Source organism: Octopus sinensis, linkage group LG3 (assembly GCF_006345805.1).
Source record: "Octopus sinensis linkage group LG3, ASM634580v1, whole genome shotgun sequence".
Classification (NCBI taxonomy): Eukaryota; Metazoa; Mollusca; class Cephalopoda; order Octopoda; family Octopodidae; genus Octopus; species Octopus sinensis.
This window is the reverse complement of record NC_042999.1, coordinates 54,758,788-54,783,100: the sequence shown is the minus strand read 5'-3', so window position 1 is coordinate 54,783,100 and position 24,313 is coordinate 54,758,788. Positions and strand designations below refer to the sequence as shown.

At 39.4% G+C, this 24,313-nt stretch overlaps 1 long non-coding RNA gene across 1 annotated transcript; it reads left to right on the top strand.

Moving 5' to 3' along the window:
• Window positions 1-7,732: 7,732 nt before the first annotated feature.
• On the top strand, window positions 7,733-20,063 carry LOC118762451. The gene is made up of 3 exons (XR_004998205.1): window positions 7,733-7,816; window positions 16,746-16,749; window positions 20,052-20,063. It is a non-coding gene; the product is annotated as an uncharacterized LOC118762451 (long non-coding RNA).
• Window positions 20,064-24,313: the final 4,250 nt, after the last annotated feature.

Below are 24,313 nucleotides of genomic sequence, written 5' to 3'. Positions count from 1 at the left end.
TCGATTCTTTGACAGGGCGGTGTGTTGTGTCTTTGAGTAAGGAACTTCGTTTAACATTGGAATAGGTACAATAGGTAAGTGGTGGAGACATTAAGTAATTGAAGAGCTGAGTTCAAATCCAGCAAAGGGAAGATCCAGCGTTTTGTCGGTGTTTAATGCTTAGAAAGTTAGGTAAAGTTCCAGGTCATTGTAACAATACTTTCGTGGAGAGCAATGGACAAAAAAAAAAAGGAGACAACAAAGGGAGGGAATGAATCAGGTGTACTAAAGTTTAAGAATTGAAAAGGAGACAGAGTGTGTGTAATTAAGTAGAGGTTAACATTATGTTGCAAAAAATTTTTTTAATTAACCTTCCAACAAACAGAAAAATCAGTAATTTTAATGACTAATTCTCATCAAAATGGACAAGGGAGACAACTCTGAAATCCGAAATAATAGAAAAAATATATAATTGGAGACATGCAATGGTGATGGTGGGGTGAGGAAGATAGTTACCTTCATATATAGAACATAGATAGGGCAGGGAGAGAGAGAGAGAGAGAGAGAGAGAGAGAGAGAGAGAAAGTGGTGGGGAGAGAAAAAGAAAGAGCATAGATAGCCCCATTGAAAAGTAGAACAAATAGTCAGGACAGAGTTTTGAACAAAACAAATAAATAAATATAAAAAATAAAACAAACGTTCAGTCTCTTGACTTACTGATAGTTGTAGAGATTAATTAGTAAAAAGATATTTATTAGAAAGCCTAGAGTACTATTCTGGAGTAGATTAATTATCTCTTGCAGCCCTTTCCCCCACTTAAAACTACAGCAATCACAGTTAAGTACCAAGCTAGCTCTGACCTGAGGTTATTGTTAGTCTGTGTTCAGACTGATTTATATGGAGTTAAAAAGCCAAAAAAACATGGCTTTTGCTGTTTTATGTTCGCCCAAAGGTAATCTCAACAATTTATGTATGTCCCTGTTCGAGTTTCTTGTTTAGTTGTCACATTTATCTGTTTTATTATTAGGATTTCTAAACATGTTTAAAACTATGCTAGACACGTGTATGGATAGGAAGAGATTAGCGCACTAAATGGTTTATAGATTTGGGTTGTACTCATAGACGTGTGGCGAATAAGTTCGATCCCTTCAGGTAGTAGCTTGTGCATGTGTCCAGCTATAGCCTTCGGTTATCAAAGTTTTATGAAATTGGGTAGACGGACATTATACTCGTTGGATGTGCGTGTGTGTGTGTGCGTCTCTTGGTGAAAGATGAATCGGGGGACAAAACAAATATAATTTGTGGTATTTGACAATGTCCCTTTATTCCTAGCTAGACTTTGACTCCTTTCATTATGACCTGAATAAAATAAATACTAGAGAAATTACTATGGCCTTTTTCATCGACTGACTGAGCCTTTACACTATTGTTAACTTGCAAGAAATAATAGTCAAATCTCCTTCAAGTTACATTCTACAGTCTTAAATAAAGAAAGAAATATTTGACTATCTACCCTTTTACTTGTTCAGTCATTTGGCTGCGGCCATGCTGGAGCACCGCCTTTAGTCGAACAAATCGACCCCAGGACTTATTCTTTGTAAGCTTAGTACTTATTCTATCGGTCTCTTTTGCCGGTTGTCAAGCGATGTTGGGGTGGGGATGGGGGGACAAACAGACACAAATATATACACACATATACATATATATACATATACGACGGGTTTCTTCCAGTTTCCGTCTAGCAAATCCACTCTCAAGGCTTTAGTCGGCCCGAGGCTATAGTAGAAGACACTTGTCCAAGGTGCCACACAGTGGGACTGAACCCAGAATCAAGTGGTTGGTAAGCAAGCTACTTACCACACAGTCACTGTTGCGCCTATCTAAACATGATACATTTAAAAATGCCAGATTGGTTATGGTTGGAACATCTTTGATCACAGGTCTGTTCGATCAGAACTGATCGAAATTCAACAGTAAAGGAATGTGCTCCAGAATGGACGCATCCCAAATGAACGCAATCAGTAAATCACTATTCGCCTTTTAATCCTCACCATCTTGGTTTTTCATCAAAATATCAGTTTACCTTTCTGTGTGTGTGTGTGTGTGTAGTTATAATAAAATAATTTTACATGGGACTAAATAATTACTCAATACTTTTTGTAGAGTACATCTTTATTACACTTTTACAATAAGAATGATGACAGCGAAGTCTAAATATCGACTGATGAAGGCTGGCAAGACGAAGATTCAAAGTCACTGCCATCACTCTTGTAAAAGTACAACACACACACACACACACACTATTATGATTAACAAGTTTACGTCTATTGTCCCAACGTACGTTTCATCATTGTAGTTATTTGCATCCTCTGCAGTGGATGCTAACGTCTAATCCGGGGAACTCTTCGTTGCATTATATTACATCAATCAAATACTCCACGCGCAGCTCTCAACTTGCCAGTAGCACTCATGCATCTAATTGTAAACTCTAGAGACAGATGCATATTTGTATGTTTTTTACAGTGAGTGTAACTAATTCTCCGTTGTGGTTTCCAGCTAAAATAATCAGTTCCTCTTATTTTGGGTTTATTACTTGCTGACTCTGTAGAAGCGACAGTGCCCGTGATTCGTACGGACTCCTCCAATCTGGCGAGGTTGATGGCATCAATATTCCAGTTAAAATGTTGTAAGTCAACACCTACAGGAAAATACATGAGCAAGGAGGATGGGGTTCAGAGGAAGGACTGGCTTATTAGTTGGCATGGGGAGGGGGGCGAGGAGGGGTGTTGACGCATCGGGGACACGAGGTATGTCGAGTCTATATCTACCTGAGAGTATATGTATATATGTGATATAATAAAATGTGACATAGGAGGACGACTGAGGAACGTACAGAAGACAGTGCCGTTACGTTGAGAGTTCAAATTCCGCCGAGGTCGACTTTGCCTTTCATCCTTTCGGGGTCGATAAATTAAGTACCAGTTACGCACTGGGGTCGATATAATCGACTTAATACCTATGTCTGTCCATGTTTGTCCCCTCTATGTTTATCCCCTTGTGGGTAATAAAGAAATAGGTATTGGACGTGTGTGTGCGTGAAGTGTGATAGATAGATAGATAGATAGATAGATAAACATTGGTTGAATCTTGTCCCTAAGGATCACTGGAGCAATTCGAACCCTGCATCTCGTTTTCGTTCTGCATAAAATTTTTTTCTCATAACCACTGACCAGACGACCTTTCCTTTCACTCGTGTCACGCATGTCACACACTCACTTCTTATAAAATAGACCATACAGAGGTAAAGGTAGGGGCTCCTTTCTTCATTCATCTCTCTCTTGAAGTGAATTACTCTCTGTTAAAATGGCAATTATTGCCGTTCTAGTTGTTGGTAGTGGTGGTGGTGGAAAGAAAAATGTTAGTGCTGTCTGACTTGGAATTTCATTGAGGAGGACGAAGAAGAAGAAGAGGGAGATAGATAGAGAAAAAGAGAGAAGGAAGAGAGAGAATTGTAACGTTGTTGACATTCGTCATTCATTAGTCGCCACCATTGTCGGCGATAAAACAATTATTTGAAGCGCAACAGAAACATCGTCGAATGTCGCCGCAGAAAGATCATCGACGGATTTATCAACACACATCGTTCTCAGAAAATTGTAGGAATTTTGATTGCCTCCAATTTGTCGTGAGTGGTTATTATTATCATCATCATCATCTTTTGTTTTTTTCTGTCACTGGGTGATATTGCTAATCACTTGTGACAGAGTAATTAGACTTCGCCACATTTCATTCTGATAAGAGAATCAAGAGGCAATAAAAAAGCTACGTTACTATAATCTAAGCGAGAAAGTGGATGAGAGCGAAATGTGAAGTACTTCTGAAGAATTAGAGACATGTTTTAAAGTTTATTTGCTTCTCCCGCAACAGGCATTTTTATTGGCTGGATATAAAAGCCTCCTTATATGAGAGAGCGACTTTGTAAAGTAGATCACAAGGACTACAACAAATACCGACGTTTTTAATGGATTATTTCAAAGAGGAAAAACAGTCACTCATTAATAGATTGAGATTAACAATTAACATCGCTTTTCGTATAATACCTTATCAAACAAGCTATCCATGACAAAAGCAAGGTGCTTGCAGTTTCTTAGAATACTTAGCCTGCGCATAGACATTTGCACGCGCGCGCGCACACACGCACAGAGAGAGAGAGAGAGAGAGAGTTACTTATATCTCGGAAGTAACTTCTTCGAAAGTGGAACGTTTGTCTCCTTTTCCAATATGTAAATTATTGCCATTACGTTTATCAAATTGTGTTGCAAGATCCTGCAAGATTCCTGATGTGAAATCGTGTGTTGAAACAGATATTGTTGTATCACAGGATGGTCATTTTTTTCTTTCTTTTTTTTTTTGCCAAACAAACACGCACTGTATATTTATTATTCACTCGTTTATTACTGCTCTTATTCTACTCATGTCCATTGTCCAGAAATCTTTCGTCACACATCCGTGGCCTCTTCAGCGACACTTTTCGTTTTCTTGTGTGTCCTTGCTCCAGTTACTTCATTCTGCTCTTCCAAATGCACTCGTTTATTACTATTCTTATTCTACTCATGTCCATTGTCCAGAAATCTTTCGTCACACATCTGTGGCCTCTTCAGCGACACTTTTCGTTTTCTTGTGTGTCCTTGCTCCAGTTACTTCATTCTGCTCTTCCAAATGCATTCGTTTATTACTGTTCTTATTCTACTCATGTCCATTGTCCAGAAATCTTTCGTCACACATCTGTGACCTCTTTAGCGACACTTTTCGTTTTCGTGTGTGCTCCTGCTTCACGTACTCCATTCTGTTCACCCAAATGACCAATTATTGCCGTTGTTATTTATAAAAGACCAACGCAGTTCGTACAATAACAAAATCTGTTAAATGTTCACGAGTATTGTTCAGTTACTTCTTCGTGCAGCTCAAGAAACACATTTTCATTCATTAACTGAACCAGTCACCTCCGCAGAACAACCCTAACGACAATTGCATCTATATCTGGCAGGAAATTAATGAATTTTGGCCTCAAATTACCCATGCTCTTCTGGATTCAGTTTCCTAATGGTTCAGCTTCCTTAATATTCAAAATCCTTTAAAGTGTTTATCAAATCCGGATCTTTTCAGTTTGAACGGCAGTTTTTTCTAGCGGTGTCATATGAAATTGTCACCGATAAATATGACCCTAGTATCGATCTATTGCATTTCAATCTGTTTTAGGGTTAGGGTTAGGGGTGGAGAGAAGGGTGTTTTTTTTCTTCAGAAATGTAAATAAACCCAATCTGTTTCTTAAACGAGGGACATATTCATACGGCACAGAATGTTTTCACCCCAATACACGTCATTGATTGGTTGAAATTGCAGAAATTGAAGAAAAACACCAACAAATATCTTACAAACTATAGAATTTTCTCAATAAAGCCAAGAGAAAAAGATGTTTTATAAACACATTCTACCAGTATACGAAGTTTAAAAGTGTTTAGTTACGTGGAAATTAATTTTAAAAACTGTCGGTCAAATCGAAAAGATCCTCAAATCCTTCGGATAACCCACCAGGGGTCAGTATTGGGGTTAGTATTGACCACTTTGCCGATCCCTGGAGTAAACACACCACTTTTGATGTGTGTATGTGTATGTGTGTGTGGAGGATTGTGACTCTTTATCTTGACACTGAGTAACGGTTGTTAAGGGATGTCACTGTCGTACAAGCGATGTTATTCGTTTCTGTTCTTCCATAGAAAAGATATCAGGCCATAGCGGGGGGAGGGGGCGGATTATCTTGCTTGGAAAGAGGTGAGGGTAAGCGATAGGAAAGGCATCCAATTGTGGAAAAGAATCTACCTCAATGTATTTCATATGATTCATAGAGGAACTGAAAGAAAAACAAAACAAAAGAAAAACGAGCCTCTAAAACGATGCTTTTGTTGGTTTTCCGAGTAACGCTGTACATGGAAAAAGATTCCACAGCCACAGATTGTCTTTAATCAAAAATTTTCTTCAGAACTGATCAGGGACTGAACATCTCTCTATCATTATTCACCCAAAAACCTTGGCCCACATTTCAATCCCATCCGACCTACATCTCAAGAAGTACCTTCATTTAAAAAATCTACTCAACAAAAAGTCACTCCCAAAACACTGACTCCCACTTTGTATTCTATCGACAATAGGGCCCCTGACAGATCCCTCGATCTGCTATAAGCTGCAGGCAAACCTCCTTCAAATATCAAAGCACATAGGACAATGTAGTCCTAGATACATTATGCCTACATTCTGGATGCACAGTTGGAATGGTCAATGGTTGGGGCATCTTTGATCATAGTCTGCTGGATAAGGACTGACCTGGGGCTTAACAACAACGACTCTACATCTTTATTCGTGCCTCGATAAACGAAATTAATAATCAATTAATTCATTATTATTTAATTAGGTGCAGTCATGGCTGAGTGGTTCAGAAGCTTGTTTTGCAACCGCGTGGTTTCCGGTTCAGTCCCACCGTATGGCACCTTCTAAAACAGCCCTGGACCGACCAATGCCTTCTGAGTGATTTTGATAGACAGAAACTGTGGAAGCCCATCATGTGTGTGCGCGCGCACGTTTGTTCATACTACCACTTGGCCACCGATGTTGGTTTGTTTACGTCCCCGTTACTTAACGGTTTGCCCAAAGGAACGATAGAATATTACCAGATTTTAAAAAAAGTAATTATTGGGGTAATTATTTGTTCACCTAAAACCCGATAAGGCGGTGCCCCAGTATGGCCGTAGACCAATGACTGAAAGAAACGAAAGATATAAGATAACTGTCTTCTATTGAAATATGACAAAGGCCAAAAATATAAAGTAATCCCAGGAGCCATCTGCGAGGAGACAATACAACTCAAGCACAGGTGTTTCACGCTATCTGAAAGAGTAATCTGTGAAGGAGAGGTGTGGTTTATAGATTGCGGTTGAAATAAATAGAAACCAGAGGCGGTGATAAGATAAAAGCAAGCTTCTTTTCTGAAAGGTTATTGTAGATAATGACATCAAACCAAAATCGTTACAACAATAGTATGAATTGTTGCTGTCAATACTACTACTATTACTACTACTACTACTACTGCTACTGCTGCTGCTTAGAAACAATGAGAGGACGTTAGGTGAGACTGGCGACTCTTTGTCTTTGGATCCGTTCAATCACACACCTTAATCAGCCCCTTAAACCAGTGATTCCCAATCAGGGTCCATGGAAGATTTTGCTGCTAAAATTCAAGTGCAATAAATTGGCTCTATTTCTACCTTACGCAAAATATTTCAACAAATTTTTAATACAACAACAACAACGATAATTTTTTTCTACTCTAGGCAAAGGCCCGAAATGTTTTTTGGGGGAGAGGGCCAGTCGATTAGATCGACCCTAGTACACAACTGGTACTTAATTTATCGACCCCGAAAGCATGAAAGGCAAAGTCGACCTCGGCGGAATTTGAACTCAGAACGTAAAGACAGACGAAATACGCTAAGCATTTCGCCCGACGTGCTAACGTTTCTGCCATCAAGCATCATCGTTTAACGTCCATCTTCTATGCATGGGTAGGACGGTTGACAGGAGCCAGCCAGGTAGAAAAACTACCCTAGGCGACTGTGTCTGTTTTGGCAGGGATTTTAGGGCTGGATGTCCTTCCTAACACCAACCATTCTGCAAAGTGCTTTTTACGTGGCACAAGCACATGTTTAGATTTATAAACACTTATAAAAATAATCAGCCCAATAAATTTCTTTAGTTCAGAGTGATCAATTTCCTCCCATTTGTCATTGTAAACAATCTGACCTTCAACGTTTGTCCATTTACAAATTGCTTCAAGAAGATTCTGGCGCATAAAGATAGTAAAAGATGTTTCAATGGTACCGCAAGACCTCTTAGTAAAACGGGATGGTCCACATTCTTGGCGCACAATATTGCAAGATCAAGTTCTTACTGTTGCTTGAGTAAGAGGATTAAAATGCCAAACTTCTTGTCTGTCTCTAGAAACATATTGCTCATTCATAATTGGGTGGCTTGCAGATAATTGTTTTTGAGTATCTTCATCATCTGATGATACAGAGCTTAAGCTGTAAAGCACACAATCATTTTCACCGTCATCTTCAGAGCAATAAAAGGAATCACTACTATCTTCTTTGCATTCTTCATCTAATTCCAATAATCTTTGCGATATTTGGTCTTCACTCAAGATTTCATTGTGTAGGCATATTGGAAAACACAACTGAAGTACATGAAACTTGATAGCAGACTAAAGGCAGATATTGCTCTGTCACATATTTGTACACTCCTGAAAGATGATGCAATATATTGTAAGAATCGCGTCATCACATAGAAATATTGCATCAACCTATAACCTAGCAGATTGAAGGTGATGCAATACCACACAAATTTACAGGAATATTTTCATAATTTTTCCTGTTTTATCTAAAATTCAGCAAATAAATTGAATACAATTTTATCTATTTTATATCTGATAAATATCTCGGAAAATAATATTTGATACTGCTTTTATTCTGTTATGAATGTCAAGAGTATTGTCTGAATTTAATTCGAGGGTCCAATGGACCCAAACGGTAATTAATGTATAAAGTGAAATTTCCTAGTTTTTATAAACATACGGAAAATTTCCCATTTGACAAATAAAAGAGAGTCAAGAAAAAATAAGATTCACGAGAAACCAGGAGAATTAAATAATATAAACAGTAGGAAAAAGCAACTGACAGAAGGTTAATGAGGAATGATAACATATTTAGACTTCCTCAGATGAATGTCCTTGTGAGAGTCAGTTCCACGCCGCTGGCGCATTAGGAATTGTCAGCTTTGGCGGACGGACTGGTTCCGATTAGATATGTTCACCTAACGCACCCGAATCGTCACACACACCAACACATACAGTGACCTAAACACACATATACATAAGCGCAGGCGTGGCTGTGTGATAAGTAGCTTGCTTATAAACCACTGCGTGGCACCATGGGCAAGTGTCTTCTACTATAGCCTCGGCCCGACCAAAGCCTTGTGAGATTTAGTAGACGGAAACTGAAAGAAGCCTGTCAGATACACACACACACACACACATATGCATGTATTTGTGTCTGTATTTGTACCCCTCCACCATTGCTTGACAACCGATGTTGGTGTGTTTACGTCCCCGTAACGTAGCTGTTCGGCTAAAGAGACCGATAGAATAAGTATTAGGCATAGAAAAAATAAGACCTGGGTCAAGTTGTTCGACTAAAAGCGGTGCTATAGCATGGCCGCAGTTAAATAACTGAAACACATAAAAGGATAGAAGAATATATACCAACACAGATGCACATAACACCCAATAAATAATTTACTAACAGAACATTTATTCGAAGAAGACCCAATACTGAAAGTAGAGCCAAATTTGTTTATAAAATTTGTTTTGCGCTATTTTATATGTCACGTAATCGACCAGGCTATCGGAAGTTTGTAGACATCGCTGGTTACAATGCACTTCGCGTCCCTTTAGCTATTGAATGATGCCAAACCACTGGCTAAGTGAGCAGGGCAACATTCCCCCTGATCGGAAGGCTATTATTCCGTTGGAGGGTGGCCTATTTACAGCTGAGTGGACTGGAGCAACGGGAAATGAAGGGTTTTGCTCAAGAACACAACGAGCCGCCCGGTCTGGGAATCGAACTAGCGATTGCCACATCATAAAGGCAGCACCTTAAACACTAGGCCACGCGTCTTCACACACACAAGCACACAGACAAACACGTATGTATGTATGTATGTATGTATGTATGTGTGTATGTATGTGTGTGTGTGTGTGTATGTACGTACGTACGTATGCATGTACGCCCGCCCGTTATATTCTAAACTGCCAGAGATAGCGCTCACTCTCCACTGAAAGTAGCTGAGAAACAATGGAAGAAAATTGTTTCAAGGTTTTCTGATACAAATGGCGAAGATAAGATAAGATTGTGTTATGAGAAGTGAATTCAGACGGTTTAAATAGGGCGACTCTTTGAAGAAAGTTCCTCCCTTTCTGAAACCCAAGAACTCACCTTTCCTTTCATTTCGAACAGACATTTTACCATAAGATTTGTACAAACCGTTTTCAAGAACTTTATGCGCGAATGTGTGTTTATATGAGTATGTTTGTCTCTGTGGTGACCGGAAAAAAGTAATAAAGTCACAATTTTGGCTAGGAAACAAAAAGTCAGAGGAAAAATGTCACAATTTATGGGATCCGGACAAAATCCCCCAAGGACAACTCCACCCCGGACAAAACTCATGTGACTTTATTACCGTGACTTTTTTTTAACTGACTTTTTAAAACCCGGATACGTCTCTGTATATATGTATATATATGCGTGTTTAATCTGTGTGAGTGGAGGCGCAATGGCCCAGTGGTTAGGGCAGCGGATTCGCGGTCATAGGATCGCGGTTTCGATTCCCAGACCGGGCGTTGTGAGTGTTTATTGAGCGAAAACACCTAAAGCTCCACGAGGCTCCGACAGGGATGGTGGTGATCCCTGCTGTACTCTTTCACCATAACTTTCTCTCACTCTTACTTCCTGTTTCTGTTGTACCTGTATTTCAAAGGGCCGGCCTTGTCACTCTCTGTGTCACGCTGAATATCCCCGAGAACTACGTTAAGGGTACACGTGTCTGTGGAGTGCTCAGCCACTTACACGTTAATTTCACGAGCAGGCTGTTCCGTTGATCGGATCAACCGGAACCCTCGTCGTCGTAACCGACGGAGTGCTTCCTTCCTTCCTAATCTGTGTGTATATATTTATGTATGTGCAGGTTTCTGTTTCTATTTGTGGGTGTTAATCAAATACGCATGTGTATATCCTCTATCTTTTACTTGTTTCATTCATTAGACTGTGACCATACTAGGGCACCGCCTTGAAGTATTTTTAGTCCAATGAATCGACCCCAGCATTTTTATTTCTTCAGCTTGGTACTTATTCTATCGCTTGTTTTTGTTGAGCGGCTAATGTTGCGAGGACGTAACCACACCAGCACCGGTTGTCAAGTAGTTGTGGTGGACCAAAACACACACACACATTTACAGACACGATGGGTTTCTTTCAGTTTCCATCTACCAAATCCACTTGCATGGCTTTGGTCTGCCCGACGCTTTAGAAGAAAAAATTATTTGTCCAAGGTGCCAGACAATGGGAATGAACCCTGAACCATGTGGTTGGGAAGCAAACTTCTTATACCACACAGCCACGCCTGCCCCACGCTTTATCAAATGGGTGTGTGCATGTGTGTGATGAAGCGACAGGTGAACTGGATCCCAGAGCGAAAGTTGTATAGTGTTGGTGTGTTCAGTCAATAAACAAATAATATGAGAATGAAAAGACAGTAGGTGGCGCTGACATCACATTTTTGTTGTTGGAGTTGATTGGTGTAAATGTTTAGCCGAAGTGTTAGGACATTTGTGTGTTTTACTGATTGAAACGTTCTTGACATTATAGTTACGGTACAGACAGAGCCAGAGGACAAACTAAAGGCGGGTTAATGTCACTCGAAATGGGTTTTGCTATTTCAAGACTTGTAAGTAACCTTTTTGCCACAACAAAATAGAACTCGCCCCGCTCCCTACTTGCTAGGTGGGCCAAGGCAGTTACAAAAGGACCTAAAAAAAGGGGGTTGAGGAATGATATTTTTCATTGAAACATTAACAGCCCGATTCTATAGGAAATGAACTAAAGAGATGGACAGCAAACCCTTTGAAAGATTTCCTTAAAACAAAACGAAAAGACCCATTCTCTACCCCCCTCCCTCTCTCTCTCACACACTCTCTCTCTAACTTTGTTTCTTTTGATCTCTCAAATAAATACCTTTCCAAGTTTATTTATCTAGACTCAACTCGTATCACTGCCCACCGCACCGTCCGTCCTTGTCACCTGTATTCAAAGCAATGACAGTGTTAATCAAATATCTATTTAGCAAAGCAGACAGGTGAGTTACTGTCAGCAACGGCCACACTTCATCGTTGATAAACGCTACAATGTGGATTTTCGTCTAAACAGGTTTCTCTCTTCCCTCCCTCGCTACCTCACACCCTAATGTGACGTATCTCATTTAATTCAAGCTTGTCGTTGCTATGTTGGTCAACGTTGTCGCTATGTAGAAAATTCAATGAGAAGATAAGGTCCCTGGTAACTAAGTTGGTCATCTAATTTGAGAGAGAGAGAGAGAGAGAGATCTTTACCACAACTTCGTCAATTCTAAATCGACCACGTGTTGCTGCTACATTTTACTATTGATATCTAATCGATTATCTGGTACCGTGTTGATATGATCTAAGTTTTAGTTAAGTCAGTCTTTACAATAATCCTGGTATTGGACCAAGAAAAGCCAAGATTTGAAGAAAAGCTAAACGATTTACCAACACGTACAAAGAAATAGCTTTTGAGTAAAATTTAAAATAAAGGTTTCTGTAACAGATACCCTATTGTTCGGCCTGTCAGTGTGTGCACTCCGTAAATGATCAGTCTGGCAGATATTAGTATGCATTAGAAAATAATTCGTCTATTATTTTTATGGCCGGGTTCCAATCAGGGCCGCAGTAACAAAGTTCACCCGCCACACTTCTTGGTTCATCATCACAACCTCGAGATCCTGGATACATACAGCCCATGTTGGTGTTTACAATCAATTTGTCGATGTAAGTATGACGACGTTTTCTTCTTACGTCACCAAGAAATGGGCTTGACGAGAACTAATTTGAATGCTTCCAGAGACCAGACAGACGTAACCATCTTTGCTTGATCTTTTCGCTAACTTCCGGCAGGCCTCCATAAAGACATTCATTTGTCAGATGTTGCTGCCATTTCGCATTCGTTGACTGATTTCTATAAACATGAACTCGTGCTCTTGTCCGATTCATCAGTTCGATGGAATAGCCTTAATTGGGGAGACACATAATATGGTCGAAATACCGCGGTGTCTAAAATATTTGTCAGCTGATTTGTATAAACAAGCTTTTATTAAATTCATCATTCCAAGATGGCTTTTACTTGATGAGATACACAAGGTCGAAACATTATGTCATCTCAAAAGCCCCCTTACACCGGTGAGTCATGTTATGAACAAATATCCTCTAAAACAGTTGTTCTGAATCGGGTTCCATCTGGCCCCCAGGAGTCAACATAAGATTCTGTAATTAAAATTTATCTGCAATGAATTGTTTATACTTTTACAATAGACAAAAGATTTTAGTTTTTTTTTTATACAATTCCTAACAATATCAAATTTTAAAAATACCACAGGATTTTTATATTCATCGAATAATTACGGAGGTTCAGTAGAATAAAATAAGAACCAAAGGTTGAGAGTCACTGGAATAAAGGGAGGAAGTGCTCTCCGAAGAGGAAAAACAACAGCGATCAGTATATTCACGTTCGAATTTGCTAGAACGTTTTAAGAATGAATATCTACATCATTGTTTGGATTCCCGCTGTTGTTCTGCGAGCATCCACCCATGAAATACGTATTTATTTTATTTTTTAAATGCTTTTCAAGAATCCTGAGCAGACACAATAGCTTTCAAGAAAATAAATACAAAAAAACAAACAAAAGAAAAAAAAGAAACGATTATCTTTTCGCGATAATTTTAATCTTGTAACTATTGTGTCAGGCGTTAAGGTTTGTGGGAACCTCGTGAAAGAGAATGGTTTTGTGGAATATATTAGTGGTTGAATGGCGAAAGAAGGACAGTTCATTACAACGAAGTTAGACTATGTATGTATGATACATACACGCGCATATACGTACGCGCGCGCACACACACACACACAAATACATACATATATGCACACACACCTTCTCATTATACACACACACACACACACATATATACATACATGATGTTGGTGGTGGTGGTGGTGATAACAGATAAATGTTTCGCTGTAAAAATAATTAAAATATTAAAGTTAATTATCCATTGTCTTCTGGTAAAGAATTATGTTGGAAAAATTTTCACAAATATACGTTTAACGATAACATGGTTGGTATCACATGCTCCCCTCCATCAGCACTGTCTTAGGAGGTGGTCACAATGTTAATCTATGCATGCAACAACTTGCTGTCAATAAATAAATATTACAGACAGTCTTCCTTGAGGTAGAGTGGGGGCTGCAATGCTGCTACAACAGCATTGCAGGCCAATATACAGCTATTATGATAATACTCGATTCACAGAATAAAATACAAAAAGACAGAAAAGCGAACAGTAAAAGAGCCATAAACAGGAAAGAAAACAGAAGTAGCAGGCTGAGTAAAATGCAAGCAACGTTTTGAAACATGAAATTCAACACAATATATTTCAACAATTCGGAAATTGTATTCATCGAAGTACTCGTAAGTACCATTACAATCAAGGCATTTTTGCCAACGAATTACAAGTTTGTTTATTCCGGTAACGTAAAAATCTGGTCTTCTGGAGCTGAACGAACTCTTTGAGTGCACTTTCATAATTGGTTTGATTTTTTGAACTCCTTCCCTCACAGGAAACCATCAAGGTACTTGGAAAAGTGGTAGGCGTTAGGAGAAAAGTCTGCGGAGAAAGCTGGGTGGGGAAGAACTTCGTAGCCAAATTCACTCAACTTCTGGAGCGTCATTAGTAAAACTTGTGGTCGAGCATTGTCATGAAGAATGATTGGCCCTCTTCTGTTGACCAGTCTGGGACGGAAGAGTAGCAGTTTTTCGCTCATTTTGGCAATTTCATGGCAATGTGTTCCTGCATTAATGGTTTTTCCGAGTTTTAAGAAGTTATAGTGGATGAATCTACCAGCACACCACCAAACAGTCACTATAGTCTTCTTTTTGATGAGCTTGGGTTATATATACATGAATAGGCGCAGGAGTGGCTGTGTGGTAAGTAGCTGGCTTACCAACCACATGGTTTCGGGTTCAGTCCCCCACTGCGTGGCACCTTGGGTCAGTGTCTTCTACTATAGCCTCGGGCTGACCAAAGCCTTGTGAGTGGGTTTGGTAGACGGAAACTGAAAGAAGTCCGTCGTATATATGTATATATATATGTATGTGTGTTTGTGTGTGTGTCTGTGTTTGTCCCCCCAACAACCGATGCTGGTGTGTTTGCTTCCCCGTAACTTAGCGGTTCGGCAAAAGAGACCGATAGAATAAGTACTAGGCTTACAAAGAATAAGTCCTGGAGTCGATTTGATCGACTTAAAGGCGGTGCTCCAGCATGGCCGCAGTCAAATGACTGAAACAAGTAAAAGAGTAAGAGTATATATATATATATATATATATATATATATATATAATATATATATATATAAGGATAAGCATTTAAATAAATGGGTTGGGAACTACTGTTTTGGATACATTACCGCAATACTGCAACCTTCAACAGAGAAATAAACAGGCACGTGCGCGCACACACACACACACACACACACACACACACAAAACATAAATAGATCCTCGATTAGTTTCGATGATGTGCATTGAAAGTGTTCGATCAACTGATCGTTGTATGGATTGTATTATCGATCCTTCGATCGGATCCTTCTCTGAATACGCCATGTATTCCACGAACAGGTGAACTTTTAAGAAAATATATTCAGGCAAGACGGATCAAGACACAGTGATATTGTAGGGACCTTCGAACTTCAGACGGGTTTCCATAGTTACTCTACCCAATTTCACTCACAATGAGATTTGAGTTTTCCCACATACCGCCCTACGGGATCGAACTATGTGCCACCGCTACTCGACTCACAGAATTGGGAATTCTCCCGTTTTGCTGCTACTTGTAGTAGATATCTGCCAAAAAGCCGCAAAACAAGTCTGGCATATAGAAGTAAAGCTTAGAGAGCAGACTGTCCAAATCAGGCGATTTGCACCCCGTGCAACTCGTCATCGCATCCCATATTTCCACGGCTGTAATCGGCATTTCGCAACATTCTTTTCCCCTGGCCTTATGATAACGAACAAAGCGATACACATACATGCATACCACCAATGCTGTGATAAGAAACGAGAAAGGCGACGTCTATGGACCATTGATAAGGAATTTGCAAATCAAGTTCCCAAGATATACTTTCAGCTTCATATCTGTTGTTATTAGAGCAATAGGATACACACCAACCCGTCAGGCTGAACTTGAGGTCTTGAGGGGTGGGGGGGGGAGAATGCAGCTCCTTAATTAATGCACCACAAATGATCGCGATATTAGGGTCTGCAAAAATCCACAAGACCTTCTTAGGATTCAAAGGAAGATGAACAAAAAAAGGTGCGAGTATATGTATCGATATGTTAATGTGTGAACCTCCCTGTAAACCCGTATACGTTTGTGTGCGCGTGTATGTCTCATGTAAGCCTATAAGTGTGTGTGTGTGTGTGTGTCGTAGTAGTAGTAGTAGTAAACAGAAGTAGCACTACAACGGCAGTCTAGTCATACTATGTAATCGTATAGGTTCAATAAGGGCGGTGGGGTCTGATAGAGGTAGCTTGAATCGGGTAATACTCCCGGCCGGCACAGTGGGGGGTAGACTACAAGAGTTTTCAAAAGACACTCCAGGGAATTCTCTACAATAAACTGCTTCTCCAATTACCTCAGATAACATGTAGAACAATATTGGGTTTATAGTGACTAATTCACACACACACACACACACACACACACACACACACACACAATGTATATATTATACACAAGAGGTATGTAGGCGCGGGCGAAGTTGTGTGGTAAGCAGTTCACATCCCAACCACATAGTTACGGGTTCAGTTTCACATTGCAGCACCTTGGGCGTCATCTACCATAGCCTTGAACTGACCAAAGCCTTGGATTTGGTTGGCGGAAACTGAAAGAAGCCCATCATATATGTGTGTGTGTGTGTGTGTGTAAGCAAGTAAGAGCCAGTAGTGTGGTAGATGTGTTTTAGTGATTCGCATGAGAAGAAAGAAGCATGGAATAAAAACGAATGAGCGTCATAGGAATAATAATAATAATAATAAATAATAATAATCCTTTCTATTATAGGTACAAGGCCGGAAATTTGCGGGGAGGGAGTAAGTCGACCCCAGTGCATAACTGGTACTTGTTTAATCGACCCCGGCGGAATTTGAACTCAGAACGTAGCGGCAGACGAAATACCTATTTCTTTACTACCCACACAGGGCTAAACACAGAGGGGACAAACAAACGGATCAAGTCAATTACATCGACCCCAGTGCGTAACTGGTACTTATTTAATCGAACCCCCGAAAGGATGAAAGGCAAAGTCGACCTCGGCAGAATTTGAACTCAGAACGTAAGGGCAGACGAAATACGGCTACGCATTTCGCCGGGCGTGCTAACGTTTCTGCCTGCTCGCCGCCTTAGTAATAATATGCGCTGCAGTAATATGAGTGGGCGAGTGAGTGAGTGAGAGATAGATAGAGAGAGAGTGTTTAATAGCAGTTGTGATAGGAGAGCGATCCAAGATCAAGTACACCATAAACGCAGTATTTCTCTCTCTCCCTCTCTCATTATATATATATGTGTGTGTGTGTGTGTGTGTTACACACATCATTAATGGTGCAAAACTGAGTATTATCATTCGGTTGATAACTGATGAAGATGTAGGGACCCTCAGTGCCTGTCACCCGTCCGGTTGTATACGGTAAGCTGGCAGAAACGTTAGCACGCCGGGCGAAATGCGTAGCCGTATTTCGTCTAGCCTTACGTTCTGAGTTCAAATTCCGCCGAGGTCGACTTTGCCTTTCATCCTTTAAGGGTCGATAAATTAAGTAGCAGTTTAGCCCCTTGTGTTTAGCCCCTTGTGGGTAATAAAGAAATAGGTTGTATACGCACATGTTTATTTTTTATCTGTCGTTGTTTATTTACTGTGAATATTTCATTTATGTATATATATATATATAGTTAATCCAAACATGAAAACACAAAGCACAAAGAGAAAACAACAACGCGAGGACGTGGAACAAATATAGTATTATTGGACGCTCAAGAAGGAAGGGAAGAAGGAGGGTTTAACGTTTCGAGCGGAGCTCTTTGTCAGAAACATAGGAAAAGGAAAGATCCAGAGAAGGGAAGACGGGTATATATGACTGGGTGTGTGTGTGCGCTCACTAAACATGTTATTGACAGACACGTTATGGAAAACGCTCATATACGATTTGCACATTATCACATTGCACATTATACGATTATAACATTATCATGCACAGAGACTTTCTCTCTCTCTCTCTCTCTCTCTCTCTCTCTCTCTCTCTCTCTCACACACACACGTACAACCCATTAGCTTTCTCTGTCCATGCAGCTGACAGTTGACAAGACGACAAATGCTCATGGAAATTACCGAGTAGTATGTTTATAGCATTCGAGTCAAAACGAAAGAAAACCCATTTAATTAAACGAATACAGAAATATACAAATTTGTGTAACTGTCACACTGTCATATCACATCATGTCATACACGCACACACATATATATATATATATATATATATATATATATATATATATATATACCAGGCGCAGGAGTGGCTGTGTGGTAAGTAGCTTGCCTACCAACCACATGGTCCCCAGTTCAGCCCTACTGCGTGGCACCTTGGGCAAGTGTTTACCACTATAGCTTCGGGCCGACCAAAGCCTTGTGAGTGGATTTGGTAGACGAAAACTGAAAGAAGCCCGTCGTATATATGTATATATAATATATATATATATATATATATATATATATGTTTGTTTGTGTCTGTGTTTGTCTCCCTAGCATTGCTTGACAACCGATGCTAGTGTGTTTATGTCCCCGTCACTTAGCGGTTCGGCAAAAGAGACCGATAGAATAAGTACTGGGCTTACAAAGAATAAGTCCCGGGGTCGAGTTGCTCGACTAAAGGCGGTGCTCCAGCACGGCCGCAGTCAAATGACTGAAACAAGTAAAAGAATAAAGAGTATATATATATGTCTGATGTTGGTGTGTACATTACGCACACATCTGTGCGCGTGTGTATATATATATATATATATATATATACGTACGCCATATTTACAAATGGTTGTATATGCGCCTCTAAATATGTCCCACTTAAGTTTCACTGACGAGATGAGAAGTAGAAGCATGTGATCCACAGGTGGTTCCAACCAAACCAGACCGAAAACAGCCCAACGTAGGTTTTTTTTTCTTTCTTTTTTTCTTTTTTTTTGTTCGTTCTCCAAACGTTGCTGCCAGCTGACTGCGAGGTGGTTGCTAGAGGAGAAAGAGGAGGCGGAAAGAGAGAGAGAGAGAGGAGGAGAATGAAAAGAAGGTGATGACTTCACACCGAAACCAGAGCAAAAGTATTAAGGAATACAGCTGTAGTAGAAGTATTATTAGATTCGTCTCCAATGTCAGAGCTCGCAACGCACACACCCCCTCCTCAGGGTGTGTGTGTTGATAAATGTTAAAGTGTCCTTGTTTTAATACAATAGAGATGTCTGTCCACATCGCTAGTGTTATATAATCGTAATCTTTTATATTTTTCTACTTGTTTCAGTCGTTAGACTGCGGCCATGCTGGGGTATCGCCTTGATGAATTTTAAGCAAACGAACCGATCCTAATACTTTTATTTATTTATTTATTCATTTTTTTTTTGTAAAACCTGGTCCTTATTCTATCGGTGACTTCTGCCGAAAGTTACGGGGACGTAAACACACCAATAACACACACACACATATATATATATACACACACACACACACACACATACACACACAATCTCGACGGGCTTCTTTTCAGTTTCCGTCAACCAAATCCACTCAAAAGGCTATAGTAGAAGAAACTTGGGAAAGACTTCCTCCCCCCCCCCATTCTCCCCACCTTTTTTTTTGCCAAAAACTTCCCGTTTTCGGATACGAAGATTCCTGAAAATTGTCAAAAATCGGCTTCCCCACCTAATTTCTTCATTTTCGACTTTTTCCCCAAACCTTAAAACCCCAACTACAAAAAATTTTGGAAATTTTTTTCAGAATCATAATCTCCGTATTTTTCCGCAAAGCTTGAAGAAAAAAATCTGAAAAAAGTAAAAAAAAAAAAAATGAAGAAATTGGGTGGGTGGGGGTGGGATGATTTCAAAATGCCCATTTTTGCCAATTTTTTTGCAGATTCGTATTCTCCGTAGCCGAAAATAGGGGTTTGTGTAAAAAAAAAATAAAAAAAGGGATTTTTATTTGAGTGGAAGGTACAAAAGGAAGTCTTGTCGAAACTTGCTCAAGGTGCAACGAGTAGGACTGAATACCCGGAACGATGACGTTGGGATGCAAACTTCTTACCAAACAAGTCACGCATGCGCTTGATGCAGAATTAAATTAAAAAAATAACAATCACATTGATACACACGGACGCTGACTCGAGTTAAAAATGAAGAGGTGTAGCCTATAAGCGGTTGCACGATTTGCTGGATATAGCAGCTACATCTCCCCGAATTCAAACCATACCTTTTAACATTAAAAAAAGGCGGTTGACACTAGAAATTGAAGTTCTTGATGTATTTATGTGAATAAAAAGATGGAATATTCATAATCTGGAAAGTCTTTGATTATAGGTCTGTCGGTTCAGGGTTGACTTGGTGTTAAACAAAAACGGATCGGGTCAATTAGTAATAATTGAGGATAATGAACTAATTATGTACATTAATGAAGTACAGTGAAATAGAGTACCATTGAAATGTGATGGGTGTGTGGCTAAAGACTTACAGAGTACAGGTATCAAAGCAGTCAAATAACTTTCCTAAAAAAAACATTAATATAAAACGACTAGCGGCCCATTGAGTAATGTAGTTCTGGGATACACTAAATAAATATCTTATAATAATTCTGCTTGTCATTACGTTACTTAGCCCGTCGGTAACAGTTTCACGTGATTAGAGAAAAAAGGGAGAAAGAGGGAGAGAGAAAAAGAGGATATGGCAAAGAGTGAAGCAGAAAGAGAGGGAAAGAAAAAGAGGGAGAGAGAAAAGATGGAGAGAAGGGGGACGTAATATTTATTACGTGTTAAAAAAGTTAGTTGAAGGTAGTAAAACACAAGGGAGTAAGAAATATAATATTAGCAGAGGGGTGATGTTCTGATGGTGAGATTAAAGAAAGAGAGAGGGAGAGAGATAGAGAGAGAGATGATGATGTTGGAGGTGGAGATGGTGAGTACATAGTGAAAAGTGATTTTTTAAAAAATTGAACTAAGTTTATATTACCTATCACTTAGCGCATGCTCATTCCTAACTTGCCATTCACTTTAGAAAGAAACCAGTTTCCCGTTCGCCTGTCATATGCAATGACTACCAATAAATCATAAGGGCAAACATTTGATAAAGTGGGGCAGTTCTTGCCTGAACCTGTATTAGGCCATAGTCAGCTATGTGTTTGTTGCATTCTCAAGGGCTCACAAATTATGTAGTATGAGGGTTAAAGTCATCAACACTGACAAGCAGGGGGAAAGAAGAGGGAGAACTTAGTCGAAGACCTTAGTCTGCAAAGAAGTATTGAATTGAAAGGAGTACGCAAATTGAAATGTGTATTGTCTCTGACCCATCGCCTTGGCTTATAAGTTACCAACGAAGTGGTTTTCAGAGTATGCCATGTTGCATTAAATTTTTACCCTTGTTTTGTTTTCTAGATATCAAACTGTGACCATGTAAATTTTAAAATGTATTTTTTCTGTTTATGGGGGAAATGGAAAAATAAGAGTGAATATTTATTTTATGAGTGCTGTGTATTAAGTCCATAAAATTGTGCATAAAGTATATAAAGTGTATTATGTAATCATCGTATTCCAATTTCCTTCACTTTTCAATGAAAAGCAGACGAGCGACTATCTTTTGATACAGACACAACACAGGCTACGCTTTCAGGCTTTTTGGATAAAGTTTTAAGAAACAACCCAATAGGTTTACTATCAATTCCGTGGAATATTCACGGGTCCCGTTAGTCAATATTATTGAAAATTACATGTTCCATATGAAACCTTCATTGGTTGGTTCGATCTGGGCCCACCTGGATGTAAATAACAACAATAACAATAATAATTTCTTTTATCAGCTATAAGGGCATAGATGAGGGAAACATCACAAGAACAGGCAACAATATACATAAAAAATGGCTAGAAAGAAATGGAAAAAAATTACTGTGAAATTCGATAGAAGTATACAAAGCGTGTAATGACGCAAATGATGCAGTCCTGATGAAGAAACCCCGACTAGGGTCAACCAAGGAACCCTACAGAACCCGGATTAACCCTCTCTCATGCTCTCCAATCTGCATGCGCATATTTAGCAAAGGACCGTTTTTACCACCGTCACCCATCTTTTCAAAAATTTCAAAACGTAGATCTTCCCTCTTCATCCTCACTTTCCTTTCCAAGTGGAACTTAGAAATATCACTGAGGGCTTGACCGAAGAGGAAGGAGTCTTTGCTCAAACCTTTCAGCATCGTCCACCGAACAATCCTCTTTCGTCACAGCCATTAAACAGAGGAACCCTGCCTGCTCTGCCTTGTAGCACTGTCAGGCCAAGGATTTCTGGAAGTTGTCTATGATTGTACCGGGCCCGAAATTCCTCCGAAGTAGACCAGCTAAGTTCATCTTCGTCGACGCCAAGAGTTTCCCCGAAAACGTCATCGCTCTTACGCACCACTAGGTTTCTATATATTACTTTATATTACACACCAGTAGATTTATATATATATATATTGCGAGTAATTTCCACCTACCCTTTCGCCGACTGGCAGAGGGCAGTGAGTGCTTCCGCAAGAAATGAAAACAAAATTAGAGGAAGAAGAAAATAATAATATCATGAAGAGAAAAGATTGATAAGTATGGAGACCTGAGAATTAGGATCGCCAAGATGTGGATGTCACGAGAGTCAAACATAAAGGTTGTCCATATTGTCATTGGAGCATTGGGTTCAATACCACCCAACCTGAAGAAACAACTGGAAACTTCAGAAATATTCTACAACCTTGGTGACTTGACAGACAGTACAAACCTCCGGTAGACACAATATCTTTAATCTATAACGTCACGATATTGGATACTATGCAACATCTTCAATAATAATAATAATAATAATAATAATAAGCAACTTTTGGTTTACATAAAGTTTTGTATGAAGTGATGTTAAGGAATTTCGTAGCATCATCGGCGACGCAGCTGCAAAGAATATGATGATGCTGTTGACCAGAAACTTTTATCCCAACTGTTAAAGATAGATGATAGGTCTTGGCAGTCAAGAATATCAAATGTTCTCAATATATTTTTGAAGTTATCAATAATCAACGCTATCAAAATTTCTTTTGCATTTGTGATTATATTAAATGACATTGTAGTTCAATAAAGACTTTAATATCTGCCACGAGTGATTTATAGCTTAATTAATATACTGTAATTAATTCAGGAAGGAGGATTAAAAAGTGAGCTGGAAATAATTATGACTGATTTATACTCCTTGAAAGGATATGTTCTTTGATTACAATATACAGACATTTCATACATCACACACCCTAGTGAAACTTTAAAGAAAACCCATCTTCCGGCATCTTCTTCTCTCCCTCCCTCTCCTTCTCTCTCTCTCTCTCAATACTTTAAAGTGTAGACAACCCTTCCTTTTTTTACTGCTCCGTAGCCACAAAGTTTAAGTTTGATTCCGCTATTCAGCATATTGGAAAAGTGTCTTTTCCTGTACTCTTCGGTTAGCCAATGCCTTATGAATGACATTTCGTAGGCAGAATCTGCGGGGAAGTCTGATGCAAGTGTGTTTGTGTGTAAACAAAAAAAAAAAAAGAAAAAACAAGCAGAAAAAAGGTATGGTATTCAAAACTTCATAGGACATACACGCGTTTCAGCAAGATGCTGAAATAATTACGTAAGTAAAGACAGTATGTGTGTGTGTGTGTGTGTGTGTGTGTGTGTGTGTGTGTCTACCAGGAGCGACTTAGGCCTGGGCAGGTAGTTTAAAACATCATCACCAAATAATTAAAATAAGATAGTACAAGTAGCCAGTACGTCTCCTTCTTTCCAGCTGTTTCGCATAATAATAAAAAAAAACCTTGAAATTAAAATCGGAATTCTTATTTGCGCTCATTTATATATCTGACGTATGCCTTACGTGTCTTTATTCATGTAGGGAACGCCATTGATATACAGAGAGGTGGAGAGAATCAAAGAAACCAGTGAAGCGTATGTTTTTATACAACTGCTGTTGCCTTCTCCAGACAGCAAACAATAGAGATACAGAATTCTTAATAACAATTTGTAGTTACATTTGTAGCCCTTCCCG